Source organism: Ictidomys tridecemlineatus, chromosome 2 (genome assembly GCF_052094955.1).
Source record: "Ictidomys tridecemlineatus isolate mIctTri1 chromosome 2, mIctTri1.hap1, whole genome shotgun sequence".
Lineage (NCBI taxonomy): Eukaryota > Metazoa > Chordata > Mammalia > Rodentia > Sciuridae > Ictidomys > Ictidomys tridecemlineatus.
The window spans coordinates 116,471,490-116,495,784 of record NC_135478.1 but is presented as its reverse complement, the minus strand read 5'-3'; positions in this window follow the sequence as shown (position 1 = coordinate 116,495,784).

Here is a 24,295-nt window from a genome sequence, read left to right as displayed (position 1 = left end):
CAAACCACTCCCTCTGGCAAAGTGCAAGGCATCATCTTGACTTGGTTGTGGCTCTCAGCAAATAATTACAAACCTCTTTAAGGAAAAGACATGTATACCTGCATCAGTATCTTAAGAATTGAAACTAGGAGGCTAGCTTAAGAAGAATAATCACAAATGCCAGATCTGAAGTTGTCTTCTTTGAGGTGTGAGGACTCTTGAACTTCCCAGGTGCTTAAGAAACACCTGGTGCCAGAATCCTTGTGACAGATTATCATTTGCAAGGTCCTTGTTGATGAGTGATGTGGAACGCTCTAGCAGAATCACTATTTTTTGTTGGGAGGAAAGGCAGTTTGCCATTGGAGAATTGCAGCATAAGTGTAGGAAGGTGTTTGTGACATCTTGTTTTAAAAATGTCTTTTCCTCCTGGAAAGAGGAACTATGAGCTTAGGGGGAAAGACCGAGAAGAAATGTTGGGTGTAGATCTGTAATTGAAATTTTAAAAAGGGGTCAGGGTTTGCCCTTCCCCATTAGTGCAAGTGTTCTTAAAAGTTTTCAGAGTGCTTTAGGAATTGTCAAAGCAAGGTCAGTGAGCCCTGTATACTCTTAAGTGCCTCTCAGCCATCACTGCATACAAGGGTAGAAAAGAGAATAGTCACTTTAGTGTAATTCTTTGTGGGATGTATAACATGTGGGCCATGTATGCCAACAGGAACCACAATGATGGTCTCTTGGTCAGCAAAGGCAGATGGAAAAAGTGCCATAGGCTTATTCCTGGTTCACATGTATATCTTGCTGAGCTGTGATACCTGACAGGTTATGGTGACTGATGTCGTCTCTGTAGAAGACAACTCTGTCTTTAAAAGTTAGATTTAGCTGTTGTCATGGTGTGCATCTATAATCACAGCTACACAGGCCAAGGCAAATTTGATGATGAATTTGAGGCCAGTGCAGGCACATTAGTGAAGCCCTGCCTAAAAAAAGGGGAGGGGCAAGGATGTAGCTCAGTGATAGAGCCCCTTCCCAGTTTAGTCTCTGAATATTAATATCAAAAAGTATAAGTCACTATTTAATCATGATTTGGAAATAGTGTTTTTGCAGAAGTCTATGACCCAGAATTGTAACACCTAAGTTGGTTGGGTGGGGCTCCACCACTCCCACTACCATAGTTTTCTCTAATATAAATTTATTCTTGCTTGTGTAGCCATATTTTTAACTTTTTACAAAATGGTCTAATAGATGCAATGTGTAAAGAGTGTAGAATGATGAGGTCCTGTCTAAAGATATGAGACAGTCCCATGAGAAGCATGACAGTACTGAAGGAGTTTGTCAAGTCAAGACTCTAGTAAGTACTAGTTTTCTGACTGTGCTTGTGCCTGCTTGGTGTGTGCACAGAGGTTGAGCTCTGTGTATATCCCTTAGCATCTTAGATTCTTCTATTAAAAAATGCCCATGGCTAATGTTTAGAACTTTTTGTTGTTGTTGTTTTTGTACCAGGGTTGAAATCTGGGGCAATCAACCACTGAGCCACATTCCCAGCTCGACTTTGGATTTTACTTAGAGACAAGAGTACCACTGAGTTGCTAAGCCCTTTGCCATTGCTGAGGCTTGCTTTGAACATGGGATCCTCCTGCCTCAGCCTCTCTAGCTGCTGGGATTACAGGCATGTGTCACTGCACCTGGCTGAGAAAATGGTTTTCTTTTGGGGAGGAGCGTGAGCAATTCCAGGTTTTCTGATTCTGTAATGTTAGGAGATGCAGGAATAATGAACGAGAGATGCTTTTGCCTGAACAAATGTGAATCCAGGGACAAGATTATTTCAGAGTTCTATATTGTTACCAGGGTTAAGGTCCAGCTGCTTGCCCCACAACTGACCAGTCAACTGACAACTAAGTAGTTGAGGCAAAGAAAGTGATTGTATTTAAAAAGTGGTTCAGTGAGAAGAAAGAGGGATTCTGTATCCAAATCCCTACCTCTTAGGAAGCTGATCTCAGGGGGCTTATGTCAGTGATTCATGGGTGTTTCCAGATGGGCAGGTGTTCTGCAGAGGGAAGGCTGGATAATGGCATTCACGTCATGATATTTTCCAATTTCTTAAATTTCAACAATAAAGATCATGATTTTTTTCCTATTATGGACTAGGTGCATATTATACAATGATAGGGAAAGGTAATTCTTCCCAGACGCTCTTGCTGAGCTGCTAGCTTAAATCCCTGTAATGAGGGAGAACATCCTTCCTCAGTAACATACTGTAAACTCCCAGCAGGGAACACAGAGCATCCTTCCTCAGCTAGCTACTGCCATCATGAACAGAAACACATCCACTAGTGAATTTCAGTATTTCAACACTGAGGACAGGCAGTAATTTATTCAAGGAAAGTAGTCCTGATTTGCAAATATCTAATTGTCATTGATTATTTTCCTTGGATTGATCACAAAAGGAATGTTAATTTTCAGATCCCAGAATGCACAAAGAGAACTTAAAATACTAATGTTTTAGGTTTGACCTAGATTTTCTTAGGAGGAACTTTGAAAGAAGTAAGACTCTTCCAACATTACAAATCAGTAAGATGGATTTTGAAGATATTCATGTCATTGTGGGGTCAAATAAAGAGTAATGCACAAAGGAACCCATGCAGTCATGTTTATAGCTATGACTGTTGCTCTTTTCAGTATCTCTGTTTTTTTTTTTTTTCTGTGAGACAACAGGCAAACACTGAATCAGAATGTATGAAGAGCACTTTGCTATAGGGAGCTATGTCATCTCTTTATCTAACATTGTAGACATTTGCTCATGGCAGTTGGAAGACTGATCTCCCAATTGTATCCCTAAGGATCAAATACATAGAATCAAAATGATGCAGAGGAACCTATGTTAAAAGGAAAGACTAAAGATTTAACAGTATCAGAGCAAAGAAGGATTGATGAATCAGGCAGCACTGAGAACCAGAAGAGGTTCAGGGTTTCATGGCAGCAGTGTGGGCAGTGAGCTTCCATAGGCTGATGTAGAAGTAGAATGAAAAAAAAATATTTGACTAGAGTCAAAAGACCCTACATAGATGTTGGTTAGCAGTTTGTGTAAATTGGTAAATTTCCTAGTTTCATTTTACTAAAAACTTAAACTGTTTCCTAGTTTTGGTGTAACATTTTTACATTAATTCTCCATGTACCTGTGGAGGAAGCTGAAGCCCTGGAATCATCTCAGTCTAATGGACTCTCAACGAAAACTTCATATCACCCAGGATAGAATCCAAGTTCCAATCCACTCCTTGTGAAGACTAGAATTATGAGATTTCAGTAGAAAATAGCACCAATATACAATGTAAATGCCCTTGGATAATGTTGATGTTGAAAAAGCAGTAATTTATGTCTTGTGATTCTTTTTCAGTTTGAGGCTGATCCACTAGCAGATTGTTTAAGAGGATCAACAATTACATCCTTACTTAGAGTGATGTCACTAAATGACTGGATGTTTCTTTATACTAGGAGCTGTGTTGAAATAGTGAGTCATGACTATGGGAAAAGCAACTATGTAAGTACAGTGGCAATTTTAAGTTTCCAATTTAAAAATCCATAAATAATCAATTGTTTTATTTTACCCAGCCTAGTCCTTGTGTTGAGCTATAGTCAAGCATCCACTGCCACATTCTCAGCTCTCTGAGAAAGATTAGGTTGTGATGTTAGTTTGGATTTCATTTGCAATCCTTTAGCTCTTCTGTGTGGCAGCTCCTACATCTTCTTTCTTTAGTTTCCCAAAGCATTTCTTTCTGATTATATATATATATTAAGTAAACATTATAATTCCAGATAATATATATATATAATCTGGAATTATAATGTTTACTTAAAGAGCCTCTTCATTATTCAGAGAGGTACCAGGTCCTGTAGAATTCCCATAGGAATAAAGTGCCTGACTTCATGATGCTGCAATGTACCTGGCACCCAGGAGTGGGTCTGTGGCAACAAAGCTGAGGAGTGGACACCCTTCCTCTGCTGCTGGCTGTTTTGCATTCTATAGCAGTTTCCTTTCTTTGCATTGCTGCACATAACCCCTCCACCCCCCTCTGCTAGTGCTGCTGGTCACAGTGGAGAATTTTGACTCCCATGGGATCAGTGTCCTGTCAAGTAGTTTTTATTGACAGCTTTTTGTTTGCTGTGCATCTCATTGGCTTGCTTACCATCACCAACTAGATTTTGTTTCTATCATATCCAAACCAGAACACATTTGGGTATTCTGAGATTTTACAGAACATGTATTTTTTGTTACATGAACCTAACCTAACTTGTATTCTTATATGAAATAATGCAAATCTACTTTTGTTCTAGTGCAGCTATTTTTGTCACACATAAGCCATTTTGGTTCATTTTACAGGGTGAATTCCAATTTTTTTTAAAAACTCAGTTTGAGCTTCATTTCATATCAGTGACAGCCATTTCAATTTATCTGAATAAATCATTTTGTTTTTTTTTGTCACTGTGTGTTACAAAGCCTCCCCCCACTCCCTTGATTTTTAAGAGAAAGCAAATCTTCTTTGATTTATGTTTATGGCTTCTGTCCTCCTTTGAAAGCAGGGGCTAACTGATCATTGGCACAAATTAATGTCCTAGAATCTACCTTCAGAATTAGAGTCTTGGGTGTGAAGCAGTGAAGACTATATGTCAGGGGCTTTAGGTCTCTGCAGAGTTGAAGGGGGCAAGGTGACCAGGGGGCAAGGTGATAGAGAAGTGAACTTCTGCCCTTGTTCTTCCAGAGATCTGCGTTGTCCTGTTTTGTATTTTGAGATACAATATAAGATCATGTTTATACAAGGAAGAAATGGTTCCACTTAACTTTAAAAAATAAAAATTGCTTAAAATATATTGCTAGAGGTCATGTGGATAGAAATCAGGCTTTCTTTGCAGTTGCTGGATCTAAGCCCTTCAGCCCACACAGAGGGGGTAAAAAAGAAAAAAATTGGCTACATGTTTACTAACTTCTGAGAATGACAAACACACACCACACACCACAAAATAGGCAAAAACAGACACTTCTCTCAGGGACGTGTACATTTAAAGTTTAGATGAAATATGGTAAGTGGTTTTGCTCATTTTCAAAGTAAATGGGAAAAATTTGTGTGACAGAATCAGGCTTTCAGGCTTTCTTATCTCTAAACTGGGGCCAAATATCTGATAATTATCTTTGTGTCTCCTTTTTGGACCTTATTCAGAAAGTATAAAAATTATTTATATTCCCATGTAGAAGAATGACATGGGACTCAACTTTTGTGCAGCTGTGGATATCTTAAGATAGTGCTTTGGATGTGTTACTCCATATGATATTAGGTGGTTACCACCAGCCCTTTCAGTAAGCAAATCTGTAGACCAAGCTGATGACACTCCATACACAGTGAAGCATTCTTTCACCAAGGATGTTTTAAGAAGACATGATTAGGGAAGGGATATCATGGGGTGGAAAGACCAGGAATTGTAATGCCAGGCAGACGTACATGGGAGAAGTGGATCAGCAAAAATAACAACAAAAAGAAATGGCATATTCCCTTGGAACCTGTCTCCTCATCAGAAAAAGAAAAATCATAATAACCATTTTGCAGTGTTGTTCTGTTAGAAATAATGTAGAGAAACAACCAGCTAAGAGTCCATACATCATAGACATCACCCAGTCAGCACATAGTGTGGTGAGGTTCACTGACCTCATGATGACTTGCTTGGCCAGTGGCATAGCCACTGTGGACTGCTGTAGCTGTGTGCCATTGGCAATTGTTACTCTTGTGGCAATTTTACTTCCCATCCTGCAGAAGAGCAGTGCCTTTGGGGACCTAGCCCAGGGTCTTGAACACATTGAATACTTGATGGAGGGAATTGAGCTCATCCACAAGTATTGGCTCAGTGTGTCTCTTCAGAGCCAGCCTCCAGTTCTCACTGTATTGGTGAGACTTGTGCCACCATCACACTGGGGAAGGACATTGCTTTCCTACTGTCAAATGAGACACAAATGACTCTGACTTTTCAGAAAACTTTACTATGTAACATCTATATGGGTTATGACCTGTGTATCAGGAACACAGTCTTGACTTTTGACTCCTTTTTATAATACCTGGCCCCTGAATCTCTCACGTTCAGTGACAGGAGGCTTCGACACTGAAGTAAAAGTCTACACATTGGTCAGTTCACCCCTCTGGCCAGTGTGGGAAGGGACTAGAAGTGAACCTTCCTTTTAGGAGCCGTGAGAAAGGGGTAGGAGGCAGAGTGGGACAGCATGGGAGGAAAGTTCAGGGTGTGGAGGGGAGGGGCAGAGGGGATCTCTGGAAAGACAATCAGAAAGGATGATGGGGTCTGGTGCTCTGTCATCCCCTTAGGTGAGGGCTGCTGTGGGACCACCAGAGCAGGTTGGAGGGTAACAGGGGCTTCCTCCTTGGGGCTTCTGCATGGCGATGGGGTCTGGCACTCTGGCATCTCCTTAGGAGAGGGCTGCTGTGGGACCACCAGAGCAGGCTGAAGGGGAACAGAGGCTTCCTCCTTGGGGCTTCTGCCTCTTAAGGCATGACGCCTGTCTTCCCGGGGGTGGGGCTCTGAAGGAAGATCCGGAATTTGGAGTTGAATGTCAGTATTGTCAACAGCCCGGGGAGGGTCTATTCTGATGGCAGCAGTCATGCCATATCTGCGTCGTTTGTTGACCCAGTACAGCAGTGGGCTATAACTAAAGGTGGCAGCTTTCATCACCTCCACCCACTGCTGTGCACGCTGTCTCCTCCTCAGGTTCTTCCTCCAGTGGAGTAAGAGGATGCAGCCACTAGTTATCACGGTGCAGAGCCCCAACAATCCGAAGTACCATGGGACCCACGCTGAGGCAGTAAAAAAAAAAAAAAAGAAAGAAAAAAGAAAAAAAAACAAAAAAAGACAAGAGGCAAGCTGACTGACAGCTCTAGCTTAAGACCTGAACTGTTTCTAATTCCTCTCCTGGATTTGGCTCATTCATTCTCTCATTTCCTCCCACCCTTCTCAAAGACATGCCTAATAATTTCCTGATTCAGTCAAAGTATATTTGAAAGGCATGTAAGCGACCCCATTAGCCTTTTACATATAAGGAACACTAGGTGTAGAGGGGCCAGAACTGGCCAGACTCAAGTCAGGCCTTTTGGCCCCCAGTCTGGGACCCATGCAGTCATTCAGACCAAGAAGCCTCACTAAGGGCAAGGACCTCAATGGTATCTTTTCTTCTTGGGCAGAACATGGTCTCTGCCTCCGAGGAGTTCTTAGTTTCATAGAGAAGTCTGTCTCTTAACTAAATAGCACTCCATTCAGGCAGCCACCACCCCATCCATGCAAAGGGTCTTCCCTGAAAGTTTGTCGCTCACACTCAAAAGGACTGGGTGTACTTACGGCCAGGGAGGCCCAGGTCCTCCTTTTGCGAATCCATAAGGTTCACTCTGGTTACCAGGCCTATAGGTCTGCAAAGAGTGAACTGACTCACTACTCTCCCCACCAATGGGAGTCCCTAGAAGGCCCCAGTCCCATTGTTCTCTAAAGATGAGATCACCGGGTTCTGAGCATCTGGAATTCTTGGGCTGGTGCTTGTAGAGTAGTTGGCAGTTGATGGAATAAGGGACTCCATCTTATGACATCTCATGAGCATGTTGTTTTCCATGAACGACTGGTCCACCATAGAATTGTCTGTTCCCAACTTTGTGTGGTGAACTCACAGGCAGCTCTCAGGAAAGGGTTCTTACACCCTCAGAAGCTTCTACATGTGTTTTCAGTTGTTAGGGAGCCATTTTCCAGTGGGAAGTGAAGCAGGGAGGACAGTGTGCATTGGACATCCCTACCCTCGAGAAGTGTCTTACCTAGTTGTCAGGGAACAAAATGGCTTAGAAGAACCATGTGGTCCAAACCTCCTCCTTTGGCTCCTACCATCTCTGTTTTGTTTCTTCAACAAGTGTTTTTTGGGCATCATCAGGTCCTGTGGGATCTCCCCTGTATGTGATGTGATCCTGCTTCTCTTTCCAGCTCCATCTCCCTTCCCACCCATCATATACCTTTCTGCCCTGGACATGCCAGATTCCCACAGACCCTGCTTATTCCCCTCTGGACTTTTTGCTCCCTCACTCAGGAGTGTCGCTTACCACATTTCCACCACTGAACACCTCCTTATGCTCCCAGGTGGTCAGCTCCCGAACTCTGAAACAAATAGTTCTTTCAGTTGATTCCCCAATTTCTAGAACTCTGAAGCAGATTAATTTGAAACAAATTGGTCCCAGGGACAGGAATCAATTTGATTTCAACAACTATAAATTTGTATAAAGTGGAAAATATAGTGTACTACAGATTTAACATATTATTTTTAGAAAGTTGCTCTATTTGAACTGGTATAAAAGTGATGCCCTTTAAAATAATACCACTCATCTACCATGAACAACTAAAGTTCAGTTAAGTATAAATTAAACTGAAAATATTAACCTGATGCTCTGCCACTGAGGCTTATTTTTTATTTTTTTATTTTTTTTATTGTTGGTCTTTCAAAACATTACATTCTTTCTTAATATATCATGTTTCACAATTTGATTCAGAATGGTTATGAACTTCCATTATTACCCCGTATACAGATTGCTGAATCACATCGGTTACATCAGTTACATTTCCATTGATTTACACATTGCCATTCTAGTGTCTGATGAATTCTGCTCTCTAACCTATCATCTACTATCCCCCACCCCTCCCCTCCCCTCCCCTCTTCTCTCTCGACCACCTCTACTGTAAAACATTTATTCCACTTGTGTACTTCTTCCTTACCCCTTACTTCCTCTTGTATGTAATTTTATAAAACCCTGAGGATCACCTTCCCTTTCCCTGCAGATTCCCTTCTCTCTCCCTTTCCCTCCCCCCTCTCATCCCTATTTAATGTTAATCTTCTTCTCCTGCTCTTCGTCCCTACTCTGTCCTTAGTTACTCCCCTTATATCAAAGAAGTCATTTGGCATTTATTTTTTAAGGATTGGATAGCTTCCCTTAGCATAATCTGCTCTAATGCCATCCATTTCCCTCCAAATTCTATGATGTTGTCGTTTCTGAATGCAGAGTAATACTCCATTGTGTATAAATGCCACATTTTTTTTATCCATTCATCTATTGAAGGGCATCTAGGTTGGTTCCACAATCTTGCTATCGTGAATTGTGCTGCTATGAACATCGATGCAGCAGTGTCCCTGTAGCATGCTCTTTTTAAGTGTTTAGGGAATAGACCGAGAAGGGGAATAGCTGGGTCAAATGGTGGTTCCATTCCCAACTTTCCAAGAAATCTCCATACTGCTTTCCAAATTGGCTGCACCATTTTGCAGTCCCACCAACAATGAACAAGTGTACCCTTTTCCTCGCATCCTCTCCAGCACTTGTTGTTGTTGGACTTCATGCTGGCTGCCAATCTTACTGGAGTGAGATGATATCTTAGGGTAGTTTTGATTTGCATTTCTCTGACCGCTAGCGATGGTGAGCATTTTTTCAAGTACTTGTTGATTGATTGTATGTCCTCACTGAGGCTTATTTTAAAATCAACATATTTTCCATCCCCTTCTCCCCATCCCTAACCTGGAACAGGGTTACTTTTTGACCCCATTCAGTTATTATCTGTCCTTGAGCACACACCCACCACAGGATAAAGAAATTCAGAGTTGGAGATGGCAGCAGAAGAGTTAAAAAATGATTATATCCCAGATTAAGAAGTGAAATAGGACTGGGCACACCTGAAATCCCATCTTTCAAAACACTTTGTTCCCCCTGTTGTGCAGAATCACAGCCTCTGGGACAAGAGTCCCTTGCATTTTTCCTTTGCTTGCAAAGTAATTAAACTTCTGTCCATCAACTTTTATATAAATAAACAAATGGGTATATCCATTCAACAGAAAATATGTGTGGATTTGTGTGTATATAAACACATTATATTTATATAAGATTTTGATATTAGGGATGGACCCCAGTATTCAGTTATTGAATAAACAATGTACGAAGCCTAAATCAACTAAAATTTGAAAATTATTTTCTCTCTGAAAAAACTTTTAATAGCAATTTTACTTATTTTCTACATCTATATGATTTCTTGAAATGTGCATATATATGTTTGTGTATAATATATGTATAATATATAATACATATATATGTCTACATATATTTATATGTATATATGTATCTATACATGTGCACATATGTATGTATATATATATCTACATATATATGTGAAATTATTGCTAAAATTAAGAAATCAAAACCAGTTGACTTGTATCTATTTTAGACCCAGAGCTCAGTCCTTGAAACACTTTGCTTAATGTGCAGAGCTTGACCTTCATCCTGTCCTGCAGTGTTTTTCTGCTTGCTGGTTGGAAATCTTGTCTGGTTATATTCCTTGCATTCTTCCATATGAAAACAGCCTTACTCTCTGTTCCAACCTGAGCCATGAAGTACTCTGAATGGAAACTACTTATGATTTTGTAATGAAGATGTTTGAAAAAAAACTGCAAGAAATACCAAAGAGAAGGTAGTCAAAGAATTCGTTGGGTTAATTGTTTTTACAAAGTAAGTCTAAGTTTTTAAAAAATATTACATAATCATCAATTTGATTACTGCTTCTGCCCATACAAAAGATGTTCCTATATTTGTTGAATCACTGAAGGTTGAAGTTTAGAACTAGAAATAGTATGAACTCTACCTCATAAGAACTATTTGCTGCTCATCTGGTTACACAGCTGGTAGAGGGTCTCTAGGCTCTACTGTCCCTCAGTCCCTGATGCCCATTCATTGGGTCTGTTTGCCCAGAGCAGCATGTTTTTTCTGCATTTCTTTTCTCTCTTTATTTTTTGGCTATTTTAAAAATCAGCACTTAAGTATAATGCATTGGCTACTTTTTATTGGAATATTTTATCTTAATTTTTCTCTTACACAAGAAGTATTAACTTGATAAGACAGTGGATTTGAATAACCAATTACTTTACCAAAGCAATCTTCAAAGAACAAAGTTGGAGAACTCACTTTTCCCAACTGTGAATTTGTTAAAAAGTGACAATAGTTGAGACAGGGTGATACTGGCACGAAGATTGACCTGCGGGCCAGTGTAAAAGAGCTTAGTCCAGATGTTGGCCCTCGTCTTTGTAGTTATTAGTTTGACAGGAATGTCAAGATAATTAAACAAGGGGGAAAAGTCTTGTCAGTTATATGCTGGGGTGACTGGATATCCACCTGACTCCTGACACAGTGCACAGAGTTTAACCCAAATTTAATTCCAGAACTAACTCAAAATAGACCTATATGTACATAAGAGCTAAAGGGGGATTTTCTTTAAATGTATAGGAGTAAATTTTGACTTTATTAGGCAAACTCTTCTCGGATAGGACAGCAAGAGCACAGTGATAAAGGACAATATGAAGTAGATTGAACTTCAAGTTAACAACTTTTGTTCAAAGTATCTTGTCAAAAATTCGGAAAGATAACTGACAGACAAGGACAAAATATGTGCAAGTAACATGTCTTAAAAGAAAATGTATTCAGAATAAATAAAGAACAGAACCCAACACAAAGATAGCCAATGTTTAAATAAAGGACACATCATCTGAGTAGACCTTTCTCTAGAGACCTTCCTCTAAAGCAGATATTCTGGGCCAGTGAGCACATAAAAAAAATGTTCAACATTATCATCCAGTGAGACTCAAAATAAGGTACTACTCCACATCCATGAGGATAGCTAAAATAAAACCAGATATTAACAACTTGGTAAGTAATTGGGAAATGTAGAACCCACCTTCCTACATTGCAGTAGAAATGTAAAATAATGTAGTTTCTTTGAAAAATATAATTTGAGGAAATGTCAGACCAGAGATAGCACACCACATGACCCAGAATTCCACTCCTAGTTATATATCTAAAAGAACTGAAAACTTTAAAAATGTTTTAAAAATATTTTTATTACTTGAGAGACCTTTATTTTATTTATTCATGTGATGTGCTGAGAATCAAATACAGAGCCTTACGCATGCTATGCAAGCAGTCTACCATTGAGCCACAGCCCCACCCCAAGTAATGAAAAGTTTTGTCTGCCAAAATTGGTACTAGATTGTCCATAACATTCTTCATAATTACCAAAAGTATAAATAACCCTAAGGTCCATCAAGTGGTATACAGATAAACAAATGTGATACAACCATCCAACAGAAAATATGTATGTATTTGTGTGTATACATATGCATTGTATGTATATAAGATTTTGATATTAGATACAAAACCCAGGGCCTCACCCATGGTAGGCAGTGCTCCTCTACTGAGCTAAAGTCCCAACCCCCTCTTTCTTTGTGACGGGGTCTTGCTAAGTTGCTCAGGATGGCCTGGACCTTGTCATCCTCCTAACTCAGTCTTTCTAGTCTCTGGGATTATACACATGGGGAATTGCTTCTGGTTACAATAGGACATTATTTGGTAATAGAAAGAAATCAGTTACCAACACTTGCTCCAGCCCAAATTAACCTTGAAAACATAAAGCTAAGTGAAAGTCAGGAAAGATTACATGTGTAATTCAATTCACATGATACTTGAGAAGGCAACTCTTAGGAGGTAGGAAGTTGATTTCTAGCTGACTTAGGGTTAGGAGGCTGGGGTAGAAATGAGTGGTTGCTTGTGGTTCTGATGCTCTTTCAGGGGAGCTAGAACTATACTAAGATTGTTGATTGTACAACTCTGCAGATACACTGAAAGCCATTGGCTAATCCACTTAAATGGGTGAGTTGTACAGTATGTAAATTGAGTATTAATATATCCTCCAATTACTTGGAGGATTAAGAATACTTTTGTATGCAATGGCTAAGTCAAAAATATACTCTTATGTTGGGATTATACCACAGATACAAGAACAGAACCTATAGAGTGGATGGTGTCAATTGGGATCAGACTCCCAGAGATACATTTGAAAAAACGGATGGCAGCCAAAAAAGAATTGTGGGCCTCTATCAGCAGGTAGGAAATTTTATTTATAAAATATATTTGAATATTAGAATTTTTAACCTCAGTAGAATCAAATTCTCTGAAGTCTTATTTAGGAAGCATAAATATAGATATACAGTATTAACATAGTCTCCTTTGGGGACTAGGACAGCTTCATTCATTATCCATGTGTTCAAGTGCCTGTGTAGGGGGCAATATGGCATCATTAGACAGTTCTAGCAGGGCCCCTCTGTTAGCATTAGAAGTGGCTAGAATAGTTTTCAACATGTACATGTACTATTGGATAAAAATAAAATATGGTCAATCTTCAGATAGAAAAATGTACATGTCTAGAAGTCTTAGCTCTGTAGTATATGGTGCAAAAAGAGTAAAAATGATCAATTACATTTGATGTGATGCCAATTATGTGCTAAGCCTTACAATTCATGGGTTCCCCAATCTCAAATTTGAGTGTGCACAAAGAAATAAGTAAACTTAGCTCAGTAAACCATGATGCGCCAGTTGACATGGTTGACTTTCTAGTTTTGACAAATGAAAGAATGATCAAACACTTGGAGCCAGACACTTGGAGCAACTAGAAATAAGTTGCAGATGAATGATATGGAAAAGAGTTCTATTCGTTTATAAGAATCCAAAATATAGCCATGTGGAGCCATTGGAAATACACTGCACTCTAATGGGCATTTAAGGGAATGGTCCAGTGACAACGTTACCCTGGCATGTGGGCCACCTTCAGTTCTTCTGTAATTTCTCCAAAAGGAGTTAGGGCCTCAGTTGCATCTTGGCTGTGCATGCTAGGACAGTTGAGTCTCCTGATTGTGGAACTTGGGTTCTCACAGCAGGCAGATAAGATGGATCCATTCTGATAGTATTTCATGTTATGGGGACTCTCTCATGGCCCTTTAGATTGTGTGGTCATGGAAAACTCGTGAGAAGCTGAAATATACATGTCAGGAGTGAGCTGTATGCAAATCAGGGAGAGGAGAATGAAGGGGATGACAGAGGCACAAAGACACACTTTTTAAGATGGGCCTGTTGTGACCCTATCTCAAACAACTGAAGTGTTCTCTAGAGAAGTAAGGTGAATACAGGGCAGGGATGTAGGAGCAGGCAAGGGCTGCACCCTTATTGGAGGGTCAGGTAGGGAGCCCCTTGTGTAGATCTTTGTTCTGTGGGACAAATTGGACTTTCCCAAGGTCATGTAGTGTTATGTAGATTAATCAAGTGATTCTGTTTTTTTTGGGGGGTAGAGGTGTTATTGTTTTGTTTTTCTTAATCTTATTGTGGCCCTGGGATTGAACCTGGGTCCTTGAGCATGCTAAGCAAGCACTCTACCACTGAGTCACATCCCCAGCTCAAGAGATCTCTTTTTCAATACTATTTTATCAATATGTACAAAGTGTGGGCCGTGTCTACATAAAAATGGAGGTAAGGTACCCAATGAGGTGGTTGTTAAAGGTACTCATGTAAATGGTGTTGTCCTGGCTTGGAGAGGAATGGGCAGGCCTTGTTGATAGTGTGGATGTTTTGGGTGCCAGAAAAAGGAGAGGATTTGGGTGGATGATGGCATCATCTTCTGGGATTGGGGAGCCTGGAAGAAGCTGGCTTGAATGGGCTGGAGATATGAAAGGCTCTGATGGAGTTACAAACTGCAGAATCAGTGAACTCCATACCATGAGAAAGTTCTAGGACAGGGACACAGGTGAATCCCAGGGGTTTTTCTAAATAATTGTTGCAGTCTGGCTGGGCAAAATAACCAGGGGTTGACAAGAAACTTGTGAAGGTTGATACGGCGAGAGTCGCTTTATTGTAGGATGGCAGAGGTATTTATACCTAACTGAATACACAGCCTGTTTCAATTTAGCATCATCCAGTTACAGCAATCCTCATCATCTTAACAATTATACACATCTTAACTCAATTAACTTCATCTAGGTACAGCAATTAGCCAACAAGGAATCTCTATCATCTTAACGGCTCGCTGGCATTACTTCATCTTAATAATTATACACAGCTTAACTCAATTAACATCATCTTAATAGCTCGCTGGCATTACTTCTCAAACCACTCCCTCTGGCAAAGTGCAAGGCATCATCTTGACTTGGTTGTGGCTCTCAGCAAATAATTACAAACCTCTTTAAGGAAAAGACATGTATACCTGCATCAGTATCTTAAGAATTGAAACTAGGAGGCTAGCTTAAGAAGAATAATCACAAATGCCAGATCTGAAGTTGTCTTCTTTGAGGTGTGAGGACTCTTGAACTTCCCAGGTGCTTAAGAAACACCTGGTGCCAGAATCCTTGTGACAGATTATCATTTGCAAGGTCCTTGTTGATGAGTGATGTGGAACGCTCTAGCAGAATCACTATTTTTTGTTGGGAGGAAAGGCAGTTTGCCATTGGAGAATTGCAGCATAAGTGTAGGAAGGTGTTTGTGACATCTTGTTTAAAAAATGTCTTTTCCTCCTGGAAAGAGGAACTATGAGCTTAGGGGGAAAGACCGAGAAGAAATGTTGGGTGTAGATCTGTAATTGAAATTTTAAAAAGGGGTCAGGGTTTGCCCTTCCCCATTAGTGCAAGTGTTCTTAAAAGTTTTCAGAGTGCTTTAGGAATTGTCAAAGCAAGGTCAGTGAGCCCTGTATACTCTTAAGTGCCTCTCAGCCATCACTGCATACAAGGGTAGAAAAGAGAATAGTCACTTTAGTGTAATTCTTTGTGGGATGTATAACATGTGGGCCATGTATGCCAACAGGAACCACAATGATGGTCTCTTGGTCAGCAAAGGCAGATGGAAAAAGTGCCATAGGCTTATTCCTGGTTCACATGTATATCTTGCTGAGCTGTGATACCTGACAGGTTATGGTGACTGATGTCGTCTCTGTAGAAGACAACTCTGTCTTTAAAAGTTAGATTTAGCTGTTGTCATGGTGTGCATCTATAATCACAGCTACACAGGCCAAGGCAAATTTGATGATGAATTTGAGGCCAGTGCAGGCACATTAGTGAAGCCCTGCCTAAAAAAAGGGGAGGGGCAAGGATGTAGCTCAGTGATAGAGCCCCTTCCCAGTTTAGTCTCTGAATATTAATATCAAAAAGTATAAGTCACTATTTAATCATGATTTGGAAATAGTGTTTTTGCAGAAGTCTATGACCCAGAATTGTAACACCTAAGTTGGTTGGGTGGGGCTCCACCACTCCCACTACCATAGTTTTCTCTAATATAAATTTATTCTTGCTTGTGTAGCCATATTTTTAACTTTTTACAAAATGGTCTAATAGATGCAATGTGTAAAGAGTGTAGAATGATGAGGTCCTGTCTAAAGATATGAGACAGTCCCATGAGAAGCATGACAGTACTGAAGGAGTTTGTCAAGTCAAGACTCTAGTAAGTACTAGTTTTCTGACTGTGCTTGTGCCTGCTTGGTGTGTGCACAGAGGTTGAGCTCTGTGTATATCCCTTAGCATCTTAGATTCTTCTATTAAAAAATGCCCATGGCTAATGTTTAGAACTTTTTGTTGTTGTTGTTTTTGTACCAGGGTTGAAATCTGGGGCAATCAACCACTGAGCCACATTCCCAGCTCGACTTTGGATTTTACTTAGAGACAAGAGTACCACTGAGTTGCTAAGCCCTTTGCCATTGCTGAGGCTTGCTTTGAACATGGGATCCTCCTGCCTCAGCCTCTCTAGCTGCTGGGATTACAGGCATGTGTCACTGCACCTGGCTGAGAAAATGGTTTTCTTTTGGGGAGGAGCGTGAGCAATTCCAGGTTTTCTGATTCTGTAATGTTAGGAGATGCAGGAATAATGAACGAGAGATGCTTTTGCCTGAACAAATGTGAATCCAGGGACAAGATTATTTCAGAGTTCTATATTGTTACCAGGGTTAAGGTCCAGCTGCTTGCCCCACAACTGACCAGTCAACTGACAACTAAGTAGTTGAGGCAAAGAAAGTGATTGTATTTAAAAAGTGGTTCAGTGAGAAGAAAGAGGGATTCTGTATCCAAATCCCTACCTCTTAGGAAGCTGATCTCAGGGGGCTTATGTCAGTGATTCATGGGTGTTTCCAGATGGGCAGGTGTTCTGCAGAGGGAAGGCTGGATAATGGCATTCACGTCATGATATTTTCCAATTTCTTAAATTTCAACAATAAAGATCATGATTTTTTTCCTATTATGGACTAGGTGCATATTATACAATGATAGGGAAAGGTAATTCTTCCCAGACGCTCTTGCTGAGCTGCTAGCTTAAATCCCTGTAATGAGGGAGAACATCCTTCCTCAGTAACATACTGTAAACTCCCAGCAGGGAACACAGAGCATCCTTCCTCAGCTAGCTACTGCCATCATGAACAGAAACACATCCACTAGTGAATTTCAGTATTTCAACACTGAGGACAGGCAGTAATTTATTCAAGGAAAGTAGTCCTGATTTGCAAATATCTAATTGTCATTGATTATTTTCCTTGGATTGATCACAAAAGGAATGTTAATTTTCAGATCCCAGAATGCACAAAGAGAACTTAAAATACTAATGTTTTAGGTTTGACCTAGATTTTCTTAGGAGGAACTTTGAAAGAAGTAAGACTCTTCCAACATTACAAATCAGTAAGATGGATTTTGAAGATATTCATGTCATTGTGGGGTCAAATAAAGAGTAATGCACAAAGGAACCCATGCAGTCATGTTTATAGCTATGACTGTTGCTCTTTTCAGTATCTCTGTTTTTTTTTTTTTTTCTGTGAGACAACAGGCAAACACTGAATCAGAATGTATGAAGAGCACTTTGCTATAGGGAGCTATGTCATCTCTTTATCTAACATTGTAGACATTTGCTCATGGCAGTTGGAAGACTGATCTCCCAATTGTATCCCTAAGGATCAAATACATAGAATCAAAATGATGCAGAGGAACCTATGTTAAAAGGAAAGACTAAAGATTTAACAGTATCAGAGCAAAGAAGGATTGATGAATCAGGCAGCACTGAGAACCAGAAGAGGTTCAGGGTTTCATGGCAGCAGTGTGGGCAGTGAGCTTCCATAGGCTGATGTAGAAGTAGAATGAAAAAAAAATATTTGACTAGAGTCAAAAGACCCTACATAGATGTTGGTTAGCAGTTTGTGTAAATTGGTAAATTTCCTAGTTTCATTTTACTAAAAACTTAAACTGTTTCCTAGTTTTGGTGTAACATTTTTACATTAATTCTCCATGTACCTGTGGAGGAAGCTGAAGCCCTGGAATCATCTCAGTCTAATGGACTCTCAACGAAAACTTCATATCACCCAGGATAGAATCCAAGTTCCAATCCACTCCTTGTGAAGACTAGAATTATGAGATTTCAGTAGAAAATAGCACCAATATACAATGTAAATGCCCTTGGATAATGTTGATGTTGAAAAAGCAGTAATTTATGTCTTGTGATTCTTTTTCAGTTTGAGGCTGATCCACTAGCAGATTGTTTAAGAGGATCAACAATTACATCCTTACTTAGAGTGATGTCACTAAATGACTGGATGTTTCTTTATACTAGGAGCTGTGTTGAAATAGTGAGTCATGACTATGGGAAAAGCAACTATGTAAGTACAGTGGCAATTTTAAGTTTCCAATTTAAAAATCCATAAATAATCAATTGTTTTATTTTACCCAGCCTAGTCCTTGTGTTGAGCTATAGTCAAGCATCCACTGCCACATTCTCAGCTCTCTGAGAAAGATTAGGTTGTGATGTTAGTTTGGATTTCATTTGCAATCCTTTAGCTCTTCTGTGTGGCAGCTCCTACATCTTCTTTCTTTAGTTTCCCAAAGCATTTCTTTCTGATTATATATATATATATATATATATATATATATATATATATGGCTCTTTAAGTAAACATTATAATTCCAGATAATATATATATATAATCTGGAATTATAATGTTTTCGTAAAGAGCCTCTTCATTATTCAGAGAGGTACCAGGTCCTGTAGAATTCCCATAGGAATAAAGTGCCTGACTTCACGATGCTGCAATGTACCTGGCACCCAGGAGTGGGTCTGTGGCAACAAAGCTGAGGAGTGGACACCCTTCCTCTGCTGCTGGCTGTTTTGCATTCTATAGCAGTTTCCTTTCTTTGCATTGCTGCACATAACCCCTCCACCCCCCTCTGCTAGTGCTGCTGGTCACAGTGGAGAATTTTGACTCCCATGGGATCAGTGTCCTGTCAAGTAGTTTTTATTGACAGCTTTTTGTTTGCTGTGCATCTCATTGGCTTGCTTACCATCACCAACTAGATTTTGTTTCTATCATATCCAAACCAGAACACATTTGGGTATTCTGAGATTTTACAGAACATGTATTTTTTGTTACATGAACCTAACCTAACTTGTATTCTTATATGAAATAATGCAAATCTACTTTTGTTCTAGTGCAGCTATTTTTGTCACACATAAGCCATTTTGGTTCATTTTACAGGGTGAATTCCAATTTTTTTTAAAAACTCAGTTTGAGCTTCATTTCATATCAGTGACAGCCATTTCAACTTATCTGAATAAAACATTTTGTTTTTTTTTGTCACTGTGTGTTACAAAGCCTCCCCCCACTCCCTTGATTTTTAAGAGAAAGCAAATCTTCTTTGATTTATGTTTATGGCTTCTGTCCTCCTTTGAAAGCAGGGGCTAACTGATCATTGGCACAAATTAATGTCCTAGAATCTACCTTCAGAATTAGAGTCTTGGGTGTGAAGCAGTGAAGACTATATGTCAGGGGCTTTAGGTCTCTGCAGAGTTGAAGGGGGCAAGGTGACCAGGGGCAAGGTGATAGAGAAGTGAACTTCTGCCCTTGTTCTTCCAGAGATCTGCGTTGTCCTGTTTTGTATTTTGAGATACAATATAAGATCATGTTTATACAAGGAAGAAATGGTTCCACTTAACTTTAAAAAATAAAAATTGCTTAAAATATATTGCTAGAGGTCATGTGGATAGAAATCAGGCTTTCTTTGCAGTTGCTGGATCTAAGCCCTTCAGCCCACACAGAGGGGGTAAAAAAGAAAAAAATTGGCTACATGTTTACTAACTTCTGAGAATCACAAACACACACCACACACCACAAAATAGGCAAAAACAGACACTTCTCTCAGGGACGTGTACATTTAAAGTTTAGATGAAATATGGTAAGTGGTTTTGCTCATTTTCAAAGTAAATGGGAAAAATTTGTGTGACAGAATCAGGCTTTCAGGCTTTCTTATCTCTAAACTGGGGCCAAATATCTGATAATTATCTTTGTGTCTCCTTTTTGGACCTTATTCAGAAAGTATAAAAATTATTTATATTCCCATGTAGAAGAATGACATGGGACTCAACTTTTGTGCAGCTGTGGATATCTTAAGATAGTGCTTTGGATGTGTTACTCCATATGATATTAGGTGGTTACCACCAGCCCTTTCAGTAAGCAAATCTGTAGACCAAGCTGATGACACTCCATACACAGTGAAGCATTCTTTCACCAAGGATGTTTTAAGAAGACATGATTAGGGAAGGGATATCATGGGGTGGAAAGACCAGGAATTGTAATGCCAGGCAGACGTACATGGGAGAAGTGGATCAGCAAAAATAACAACAAAAAGAAATGGCATATTCCCTTGGAACCTGTCTCCTCATCAGAAAAAGAAAAATCATAATAACCATTTTGCAGTGTTGTTCTGTTAGAAATAATGTAGAGAAACAACCAGCTAAGAGTCCATACATCATAGACATCACCCAGTCAGCACATAGTGTGGTGAGGTTCACTGACCTCATGATGACTTGCTTGGCCAGTGGCATAGCCACTGTGGACTGCTGTAGCTGTGTGCCATTGGCAATTGTTACTCTTGTGGCAATTTTACTTCCCATCCTGCAGAAGAGCAGTGCCTTTGGGGACCTAGCCCAGGGTCTTGAACACATTGAATACTTGATGGAGGGAATTGAGCTCATCCACAAGTATTGGCTCAGTGTGTCTCTTCAGAGCCAGCCTCCAGTTCTCACTGTATTGGTGAGACTTGTGCCACCATCACACTGGGGAAGGACATTGCTTTCCTACTGTCAAATGAGACACAAATGACTCTGACTTTTCAGAAAACTTTACTATGTAACATCTATATGGGTTATGACCTGTGTATCAGGAACACAGTCTTGACTTTTGACTCCTTTTTATAATACCTGGCCCCTGAATCTCTCACGTTCAGTGACAGGAGGCTTCGACACTGAAGTAAAAGTCTACACATTGGTCAGTTCACCCCTCTGGCCAGTGTGGGAAGGGACTAGAAGTGAACCTTCCTTTTAGGAGCCGTGAGAAAGGGGTAGGAGGCAGAGTGGGACAGCATGGGAGGAAAGTTCAGGGTGTGGAGGGGAGGGGCAGAGGGGATCTCTGGAAAGACAATCAGAAAGGATGATGGGGTCTGGTGCTCTGTCATCCCCTTAGGTGAGGGCTGCTGTGGGACCACCAGAGCAGGTTGGAGGGTAACAGGGGCTTCCTCCTTGGGGCTTCTGCATGGCGATGGGGTCTGGCACTCTGGCATCTCCTTAGGAGAGGGCTGCTGTGGGACCACCAGAGCAGGCTGAAGGGGAACAGAGGCTTCCTCCTTGGGGCTTCTGCCTCTTAAGGCATGACGCCTGTCTTCCCGGGGGTGGGGCTCTGAAGGAAGATCCGGAATTTGGAGTTGAATGTCAGTATTGTCAACAGCCCGGGGAGGGTCTATTCTGATGGCAGCAGTCATGCCATATCTGCGTCGTTTGTTGACCCAGTACAGCAGTGGGCTATAACTAAAGGTGGCAGCTTTCATCACCTCCACCCACTGCTGTGCACGCTGTCTCCTCCTCAGGTTCTTCCTCCAGTGGAGTAAGAGGATGCAGCCACTAGTTATCACGGTGCAGAGCCCCAACAATCCGAAGTACCATGGGACCCACGCTGAGGCAGTAAAAAAAAAAAAAAAGAAAGAAAAAAGAAAAAAAAACAAAAAAAGACAAGAGGCAAGCTGACTGACAGCTCTAGCTTAAGACCTGAACTGTTTCTAATTCCTCTCCTGGATTTGGCTCATTCATTCTCTCATTTCCTCCCACCCTTCTCAAAGACATGCCTAATAATTTCCTGATTCAGTCAAAGTATATTTGAAAGGCATGTAAGCGACCCCATTAGCCTTTTACATATAAGGAACACTAGGTGTAGAGGGGCCAGAACTGGCCAGACTCAAGTCAGGCCTTTTGGCCCCCAGTCTGGGACCCATGCAGTCATTCAGACCAAGAAGCCTCACTAAGGGCAAGGACCTCAATGGTATCTTTTCTTCTTGGGCAGAACATGGTCTCTGCCTCCGAGGAGTTCTTAGTTTCATAGAGAAGTCTGTCTCTTAACTAAATAGCACTCCATTCAGGCAGCCACCACCCCATCCATGCAAAGGGTCTTCCCTGAAAGTTTGTCGCTCACACTCAAAAGGACTGGGTGTACTTACGGCCAGGGAGGCCCAGGTCCTCCTTTTGCGAATCCATAAGGTTCACTCTGGTTACCAGGCCTATAGGTCTGCAAAGAGTGAACTGACTCACTACTCTCCCCACCAATGGGAGTCCCTAGAAGGCCCCAGTCCCATTGTTCTCTAAAGATGAGATCACCGGGTTCTGAGCATCTGGAATTCTTGGGCTGGTGCTTGTAGAGTAGTTGGCAGTTGATGGAATAAGGGACTCCATCTTATGACATCTCATGAGCATGTTGTTTTCCATGAACGACTGGTCCACCATAGAATTGTCTGTTCCCAACTTTGTGTGGTGAACTCACAGGCAGCTCTCAGGAAAGGGTTCTTACACCCTCAGAAGCTTCTACTTGTGTTTTCAGTTGTTAGGGAGCCATTTTCCAGTGGGAAGTGAAGCAGGGAGGACAGTGTGCATTGGACATCCCTACCCTCGAGAAGTGTCTTACCTAGTTGTCAGGGAACAAAATGGCTTAGAAGAACCATGTGGTCCAAACCTCCTCCTTTGGCTCCTACCATCTCTGTTTTGTTTCTTCAACAAGTGTTTTTTGGGCATCATCAGGTCCTGTGGGATCTCCCCTGTATGTGATGTGATCCTGCTTCTCTTTCCAGCTCCATCTCCCTTCCCACCCATCATATACCTTTCTGCCCTGGACATGCCAGATTCCCACAGACCCTGCTTATTCCCCTCTGGACTTTTTGCTCCCTCACTCAGGAGTGTCGCTTACCACATTTCCACCACTGAACACCTCCTTATGCTCCCAGGTGGTCAGCTCCCGAACTCTGAAACAAATAGTTCTTTCAGTTGATTCCCCAATTTCTAGAACTCTGAAGCAGATTAATTTGAAACAAATTGGTCCCAGGGACAGGAATCAATTTGATTTCAACAACTATAAATTTGTATAAAGTGGAAAATATAGTGTACTACAGATTTAACATATTATTTTTAGAAAGTTGCTCTATTTGAACTGGTATAAAAGTGATGCCCTTTAAAATAATACCACTCATCTACCATGAACAACTAAAGTTCAGTTAAGTATAAATTAAACTGAAAATATTAACCTGATGCTCTGCCACTGAGGCTTATTTTTTATTTTTTTATTTTTTTTATTGTTGGTCTTTCAAAACATTACATTCTTTCTTAATATATCATGTTTCACAATTTGATTCAGAATGGTTATGAACTTCCATTATTACCCCGTATACAGATTGCTGAATCACATCGGTTACATCAGTTACATTTCCATTGATTTACACATTGCCATTCTAGTGTCTGATGAATTCTGCTCTCTAACCTATCATCTACTATCCCCCCACCCCTCCCCTCCCCTCCCCTCTTCTCTCTCGACCACCTCTACTGTAAAACATTTATTCCACTTGTGTACTTCTTCCTTACCCCTTACTTCCTCTTGTATGTAATTTTATAAAACCCTGAGGATCACCTTCCCTTTCCCTGCAGATTCCCTTCTCTCTCCCTTTCCCTCCCCCCTCTCATCCCTATTTAATGTTAATCTTCTTCTCCTGCTCTTCGTCCCTACTCTGTCCTTAGTTACTCCCCTTATATCAAAGAAGTCATTTGGCATTTATTTTTTAAGGATTGGATAGCTTCCCTTAGCATAATCTGCTCTAATGCCATCCATTTCCCTCCAAATTCTATGATGTTGTCGTTTCTGAATGCAGAGTAATACTCCATTGTGTATAAATGCCACATTTTTTTTTATCCATTCATCTATTGAAGGGCATCTAGGTTGGTTCCACAATCTTGCTATCGTGAATTGTGCTGCTATGAACATCGATGCAGCAGTGTCCCTGTAGCATGCTCTTTTTAAGTGTTTAGGGAATAGACCGAGAAGGGGAATAGCTGGGTCAAATGGTGGTTCC